Source organism: Chrysochloris asiatica, unplaced genomic scaffold (assembly GCF_000296735.1).
Source record: "Chrysochloris asiatica unplaced genomic scaffold, ChrAsi1.0 scaffold00253, whole genome shotgun sequence".
Lineage (NCBI taxonomy): Eukaryota > Metazoa > Chordata > Mammalia > Afrosoricida > Chrysochloridae > Chrysochloris > Chrysochloris asiatica.
The window spans coordinates 651,471-659,868 of NW_006408771.1; positions in this window are offsets into that span (position 1 = coordinate 651,471).

Consider the following 8,398-nt stretch of genomic DNA (forward strand, 5'->3'; position numbering starts at 1 on the left):
AAAGCGCCATATTACTTTCCAAAGTTGTTGGACATGTTGCAATTTCAACAACAATGTAGGAAGGTCCCAGTCTCCCTGTATCCTTGCCAGCATTTATTCTCCTCTACTTTTTTGATCTTTGCTGTTATTACTGGCATGAAATGATATCTCATTGTTGTTTTGATTTGCATCTCTCTAATGGCTAGTGTTCGTGATCATTTCTTCATATGTTTGTTGGCTGCCCGAATCTCTTCTTTGGTGAAGTGCCTTTTCATGCCCTGTGCCCATTTTTAAATTGGGTTATTGGTCTTTTTGTTGTAGAGGTGTTGTAGTTTTCTATATATTTTAGAAATGAGTCCCTTGTCTAATGTGTAATTTCAAAAGATTTTTTCCCATTCTGGGGTATATTCAGCTTCTTGAATGTTTATCTTCTCATCTTTCAAGAGGTTAGGGAAATTTTCTTCCAGAAGCTCTTCAATTATCTCCTCTGTGGACTTCTCTGATTCTTCCTGTTCTGGAATGCCAATAATTCATAAGTTGTTCCTTTTCATGTTATACAGCATGAATCTTAGACTTTCTTCAGATTTTTTTATCGTTTTTTCCGCTTGCTCTTCTATGTTAGAAGTATTGAGAGATTTGTCTTCTTGCTTGCTAGTTTTGGTTTCCATCACTTCTCTTCTGCTCCTTTCCCATTTCAGTGTATTTTCCATTTCTGATATTTTATTATTAACCATCTAGACCTTTTCTTGCAGGTTTTGAATTGTTTCCTATGCTGTATCAATCTTACTTGATTGCTCTTGTAGTATTTTCCTGACTCCTTTCTTGTTTTCCTTCACCCCTTTTTGGAGCATTTAAATTTGTTTCCATATCATTCTTCTGAATTTTGTCTCAGGCAAGTCCAAAACCTGCTTTTCCTCTTTTGGGGAGCTTTTGTCTGTTTCTAGCTTATTTGTCTCAGTTACTTTGTTCTGTTTTTGACACATTTTTATATCTTTTCTTGTTTTTTGTTTTTCAAGTTATATGGGGTTTTTTTAATGCTTAAATGGATGTTTTTTGTTGTGATATTAAGCTTACTGGGTGTCTCCTGGTGGATATGATCAGGAGATAGGCTTCCCTTTTTGCATGTAATGCTTAGCCACTGTCATTGGTTCTTGTCTCAATGGTGAAATATTATGGGATATGCTTGTAGCTTGGCTATATGGCCACAATTACTGACTCTTCTTGGGTAACATAGGGAGAAAAAAGATCCCTCCTCCAGGAAAAAATTGTCGTCAAAAGTGCCAAGAGCAGAAGCAGTATAAAAACAGAGACAAAAACCACCACTTTGAAACAAAAATAAAACTGTGGTCGACTGTCCAGTCATCTTGCTACATGGGCAGTGTGTGTGCACTGTACAAGCATCCAGTAGTGGGTGGGGGTGTCCACTTAGGCCCCTCCTTTAGCCATCACCGTAGAGATGCACAGATAGATATTGAGAAGTTAATGGGAGAAAGATTGTCTACTACTTTTGTCTCTGAAGGTCAGTTAGGTATCTGCATGTGTGCAGCATAATTGCCGAGATAGTTGTGTCCTTTTATGTTGGGTTTTTACAGATTGTTCTATGGTTTGTCTGTTAGGCCTGATGGGCCTGCTTTTTTCTTGCTAGATAGGCTGGAATAAAGGGTTCTGCACAAGTTAATTTTAGGGCTGCAACCCTTAGGCTGACGTCATAAGCAGCTATCAAACTCTTTCCTTCTGTGCCGTGGAAAACAATGGGCTCAGAGTTATACTTTTTTTTTGGGGGGGTGGGTGGGTGTGCACCCACCTGCCACTAGGCGTCAGGGCTGGGCAAAGAAGGTGTGACAGGGAAGACGAGGGAAAAACGTGTAAAATCTCCCGCACCTCCTTTTGGAGATTTCACTGTGCCACTTTCAGTGCCGCTTCCCTGTGTCGGTCTGGCTGTAGCCCTGCCTCTGAGCTCCGCCTGGGCGGGGTGACCGCAGAGGGAATACCATCTCCAGTGATTCCTAAGTCTCAGTATTTTCCATTATATCATGATTTTTACACTTGTGCATGTGGGAAACTGACGCCCTGTACCTTATGCTAGATCCAGAGCTCTGGTGGTGTTCCATGAGCATAGCTTCTCTGGGTTTTCAATCCCTCCCCCATGGAGCCTTTCCCACCTGGCTGTCTCTGCTACTCACCAAGACTGGAACTCCATGAAGTATTTATTTATGCATGTACTACTATTTACATTTTCTTTAAATTGAGACACATATTTGCTTTTCTTTATCTCTATAATTATATGCACAGTACTATATTTGTTTAAAAATACTCCTTTGTCTCACACCATATCCAGAAATTAATTTAAAGTGGATCAAAGATCTAAATTTAAGAAATAAAACTATAAAATGTTTAGAAGAAAACAAGGATACATTTTCATGAATTAGGGTGTGAAGTTCTGGTATGATGTTGTAGGATAAGCACTAAACTGCAAGGGAGGTTTTAACCACAAGATTTGTGTTTGAAAATCACCAGCTGCTCCTTAGAAACCCTACACAGCTTCACTATGAATCAGAAGACACTCTTAGCATTTAACAATAACACCAATAAAATGGTTTCTTAAAGCTGATACAAAGTATAAGTAATAAATGAAAAATTAGACAGTGGGGTTCCATCAGAATTTAAAACTTGTATTTCAAAGGACATTATTAACAAAGTGAAAATATAAATCATGAGAACAAGAGGGTAGGGGTTGTTGACAAAAATGACAATCTGCAGAATGGACGAAAATATTTGCCAACCATCTGTCTGATAAGGGAATTAATCTAGATTATAAAAAGAATATAATTGAATAACAGAAAAACAGTGGGGGCCACAATTTAAAAAATGAGAGAAAAACCAGAAAAGACATTTTTCCAAAGAAAATACACAAATGACCAATCACCTGAAAATGTGCTTACTATTATTAGTCATCAGAAAAAATTGCAAATTAAACCCACAGTAAGATACTGCTTGACATCCACTGGGATGACTACAATGAGAAAGTTAAGTAATAACTCTTGATGAAGATTGGAACCTACATACATTTCTTATGGAACTATAAAATGGTGTGGGAATTTTAGAAAACAAAGACAGTTCTTCAAAATTAAACACAGAGCTTCTGTAGTATGGTCGTCATGGTTATGATATGCTGTGGAATCAGTTCCAACTCATAGTGTCCCTGTACAGGGTTTCCAAGGCTGTAAATCTTTATGGGAGCAGAAAGCCTCATCTTTCTCCCATAGAACAGCTGGGAGTTTTGAATAGCTGACCTTAAGGTTGGCAGCCCGATTCATAACCACTACACTACCAGAGCCACTGTAGGATATGACTTAGTAATTCCATTTCAAGGTGCATATTCAAGAGAATGAAAAACATATATTCACTTAAAACTTGTAAACAACTCTTCACAAAAGCACTGTTCATTATAACCAAGAAGTTATAATGCAAAATGTCTGTCAACTGAATGTTCTTGCTGTTGTTAAGTGCTGTTCAGTTGGTTTAGACTCATAGAAATCCTGTATAGTGTTTCCATGGTTGTAAATTGTTGCTGGAGTAGAAAGCCTCATCTTTCCACCACAGAGTGGCTAGGGGGCTCGAATGGTCAGTCTTGTGGTTTGAAGTTTATTGCTTATATCATAGAGTCACCATGCTCACATCAACTTATTAATAGATTAAAAAATATATATATCCATATGATGGAATGTTATTTGGTCATTGGAAAGGGAAGTACTGATAAGTGCTCCAATGCAGATGAACTTTGAAGACATACTAATTCAAATAAGCCAGTTAGAGAAAACAATAATTATATTACCTCATTTATATGAATTATCTAAAATGGATACATCTACAGAAACTGAAAATACATTAGTGGCTTACTAAGGCTGAGGGATAAATGGATAGAAAGATCGGGACATAATAAATAAAGGGTTTCTTCTGGATAATAAAATGTTCTAGAATTGATATTGGTTATGCCTGAAAAACTTTGCTCACACATTGTTGTTGTTGTTAATTAAGAGGTATTGAGTTTGTTCTTACTCGTAGCCACCCTGTATAGGGTTTCTAAGGAGTGCTGGTGAGTTTGAACCACCAACTTTGTGGTTCAAATCAACTTTTCAGTCTAGTGCTTATCCTACAGTGTCACACCAGGACACCATATGATTAAGACATTAAACTGAACACTTAAAATGAGAGATTTGTTTGGTAAATGAATTATAACGAATCCACCTACTACTATCCAGTCGATTAGATACATAGAGACATCAGATAAACCAAAAAGAAACTATAAAGATAAGCAAAATTAAATCAACATTATTATATTTTATTTAGATATTATTCCATGCCAAATCCTTGGTAATAGCTAAACAAACAGATGGAAGCCTAAAAGCAATCTTATAGAGACATCATCGCACCACAAGGAGACTTCTAATTTAAAAATGAAAGCATAGACAAGTATTTAGGACATCCCAGCAAGGATTTCTGGGACTTCCATATTAACACGCTGCCCCAATAGGCACCCACTAAGAACATGTAGAAATTCTGAATAAAGAAATTTCGAAGGAATTTGGAAGACAGCTACCTGGTCTACCAATTGGAAGAGATTCATATTTGTGCCCAATGCAAAGAGAGGTGACTCAATGGAATGTGAAAATCACCAAGCAAAATCCTTAATATCACGTGCAAGTAAAATTTTGCTGAAGATAGTTCAAAAACAGCTTGGACAGCACATCAACAGGGAACTGCCAGAATTCAAGTCATGGAAAGTCAAGGACATGAAACTAGGAATATCGTTGCTGACATCCGATAAATTGTGGCTGAAAGTAAAGACTACCATAATGATGTTTACTTGTGCTTTATTGACAATGCAAAGACTTCCAACTATGAGGATCATAACAAGCTATGGCTATTATTTTGACAAATGAGTATTCTAGAACTCTGAATTATGTTTATGAAGATCCTGTACACAAAACAAGTTGTTCAAACAGAACAAAGATATACTAAATGGTTTAAATCAGGAAAGGTGTACACCAGCAAAAAAGAAGAAGAACCTCCAACGAAATGAATTGGCACAGTGGCAGCAGCAATTGTCTGGAGTGTAATAGAAATTGTGAGGAGGGCACAGGACTGGGCATTGCTTCATTCTGTTGCACATAGCGTCACTTATGAGTTGGAACTGACTTGATGGCACCCATTAACAACAATTGGATAAAGCACCCTTTAAAAAATGTATTGCACAATCAACTCAAAATAAAAAAGGAGAAACAAATGAAAAAACTTAATGACTGAATTGTAAGAGAAACTAACATTGGGAGTTTGTAAGGCATAATACCCAGAAACTTAGTTTCTAAAACTGTCATCGAGGGGAAATGGAAAACTAGAAGTTAACCATCAGTTCAGTGTTTGCAGTTTTAAATAGTTTCTTTTCACATAGCCTAGAAAACTTCCAACTTTTGACATGGTCAGATAGAAATGTAAATTCCTTTCATTTGAGGAAAAAATAACTCAAAGTCTCAGTACTGGACTATCAGTGAGTGGGGTCTGTACTGGACTATCAGTACTGGACTATCAGTGAGTGGTAGTGGTGTGTTGTCGAGTCGATTCCAGCTCATAACAACCCTTTATAGGGTTTCTGAGACTGTAAACATTTACAGAAGCAGAAAACATCATCTTTTTTCCCATGGAGCACCTGGTGAACTCTAACTACTGACCTTGTAGTTAGCAGCCCAATGTGTAACCCAGGATGCTACCAGTCTCCTTGAATTCATATTTATGAATAACAAATACAACAAGCACTCATGAATTTATTAGGTGAAAACAAACAAACAAACAAAAACTCCTTAGACCCTAGGAAGCCCTAGTTTTGGAAGCTTTAAGGCAATCTTATAGAGGAGACCACATCTTGAATATGAGCGTATATGAAAAACCTTCAAAGTACTTGGAAACATTTATCCCTATGAAACAGTGCTAGTGGAAGCAGCAAATAGGAAAACAAATATCTTGAGAAACAAACACACAAAACCCCACAAAAATAATGGGACAAGACAAAGTAGATATGTATGGTTGCTGTTAGGTACCCTTAAGTCAATTCCTAGTCATAGCACAACAGAATGAAACACTGCCAAGGGTTGTGCTTTTTCTCACAACCTTTCTGTGTTCCAGTCCATTGTTGCAGCCACTGTGTCAATCCATCGCAGTGAGGATCTTTTTCTTTTGGCTTTAACAAACAAAGTTATGCTCTTACAGTTTGGGAGGCTAGAAATCCAAATTCAGAGTGCTGATCTAGGGGAAACATTCTCTGTTGACTCTAGAAAAATGTCCTTGTCTCCTTTCAGCATCTTTTGGTGCAGCATTTTTAGAAATCACTATGAGTCATTGGCATCAATCTTGCCCTGGAACTATGAGCTTTGCAGTGCAGGGACCCCAGGTGCAAAGGATGCACTCCAGTCTTGGATCTTCTTTCTTGTTGTTGTTGTTAAGTGCCATTGAGTTGGTTCAGACCCATGGCAACACTGTAAAGGGTTCCCAAGGAACGACTGGTGAGTTTGAACCACCGACCTTGTGGTTCAAACCAATATTGCAGTCCAGGGTATTAACCCACAGTGCCATACCAGGACTCCTTGGTGGTTTCTTGTTTGTTGTTACGTGCTGTCGAGTCGGTTCTGATCCATAACGACCCTGTATAGGGTTTCTGAGGAGCAGTTGGTGAGCTTGAGCCACCAACCTTTTAGTTCAAACGGCTTTGCAGTCTGGCGCATTAACCCACAGTGCCACACTTGGACTCTTGGTGGTAGTAGGTTTCAAATCTTCCTCTTTTTCTCTAACCATCTACTTTACCAAGTTTGATGTCTTTCTGCAGAGACTGGTCCCTCCTAATAACATGTCCAAATACATGAAACAAAATCTGGTTGTTAAGGTGCACTCTGGCTGTACAGTTTCTAAAATAAATATACTATAGGTATATTTGAGATATACTGGTATCAGAGACTTTTCTTCTTATAGGCAGTATGAAATATTGTAAATAATTAAAAATGAAATCTCATGATGTGATTGAATGCATTTTTATGCAATCATCCTGCATTTTTAGAAGCATTGAATTAACCCAACTCCCCATCTAGATTCTCCTTTAATATTTTAAGTAACATGGCATATTAATTTACAAAACAAATTATTCCATCTTCAGACAATTTAACTTATTGGAAACTTTTTTTTATTATAGTGGATTGGAATCTATCACATTATAATTTCCAGTATTTGGTCCATGTTCTATATCATATAGAATCATTGGGCTCCCTATTACCATATGAGAATCCTTTAATTGCTGGAAAACAAACACCTATCTTCTCTCATATATTCCAGGCTAGTCATGCTCAGATCTTTTGCTCTTTTACATGAATTGGTTTCAAATCTTTTTATTAACCTGATTTATTTCCTCTAGAACTTATTGCAGTTTGACAACAATTTGCAGAGGTATATAAAATTTTGATCTTTACTATATTATCCAGTTTATTTATAATAAATTTCCTTAGTGTGATGTCATTTCCACACTGCAGCTTTTCCATGTGATACATTGCCTCCACCCAACTGTAGAATCAAATGCAGTCCTGAAATCACACAGAGTAAATTCAAAATCAGTCTTCTGTTCTTTCCAGCTTTCCAGAACATTGCCAACTTTTTTTTTTTTTAATTGTCTTTTGGATGGTATTAGTAAATTATTGTTATTGTGAATTAAATGCAAAATTATAGTTATTGTGAATTAAATACAAAATCACTTATAAAAAGCTGAACATAATGTCTGGTGTTAAGTAAGAGTCCAATAGTGTTAACTATTACTAAAAATTATTTAACATAGTAACAAATCTGAATTTGCCTTGAGATCAGTTCAATATGATCAATTTCTAAAATCCCATTAAGGATGAGGGATAGATCTATTACAAAGTTGTCCATCTGCAAAAATGGCTTATTGAGAGGGAATAAGCTATCTGAGGCTCAGAAAAATAAATAGCAGGAAAGTTGGAAGAACATCATGATTAAGGATCCAAGTACAGGGAGCTGGACAGCTGACCCATTATCACTAAATAAGATAAAAATAGAAAAATAAAGGGTGATCCAACTAAAGTTCAATACTTACCATGCTGTCAATATGTGGTATTAAATGCATGCTAGGAGGTCATTTTAAGCTTTCCCAATCTAGGATTATATTGTGAGCAGAATTCTGTGACAATCTACCGTAAACCTCATTGTCTGTCAACCTCAGTTCATTAAATGTCATTCTTTGTGTATCACTTTTCAACTAGTTGTTAAAGTACCTTATTTATTTATTGTCCAGACGTCATGTTTTCTCTAAGGTCACAAAGATAAACTATGTGATTTTATTATATGTCTGTAGCATGTGATAAGG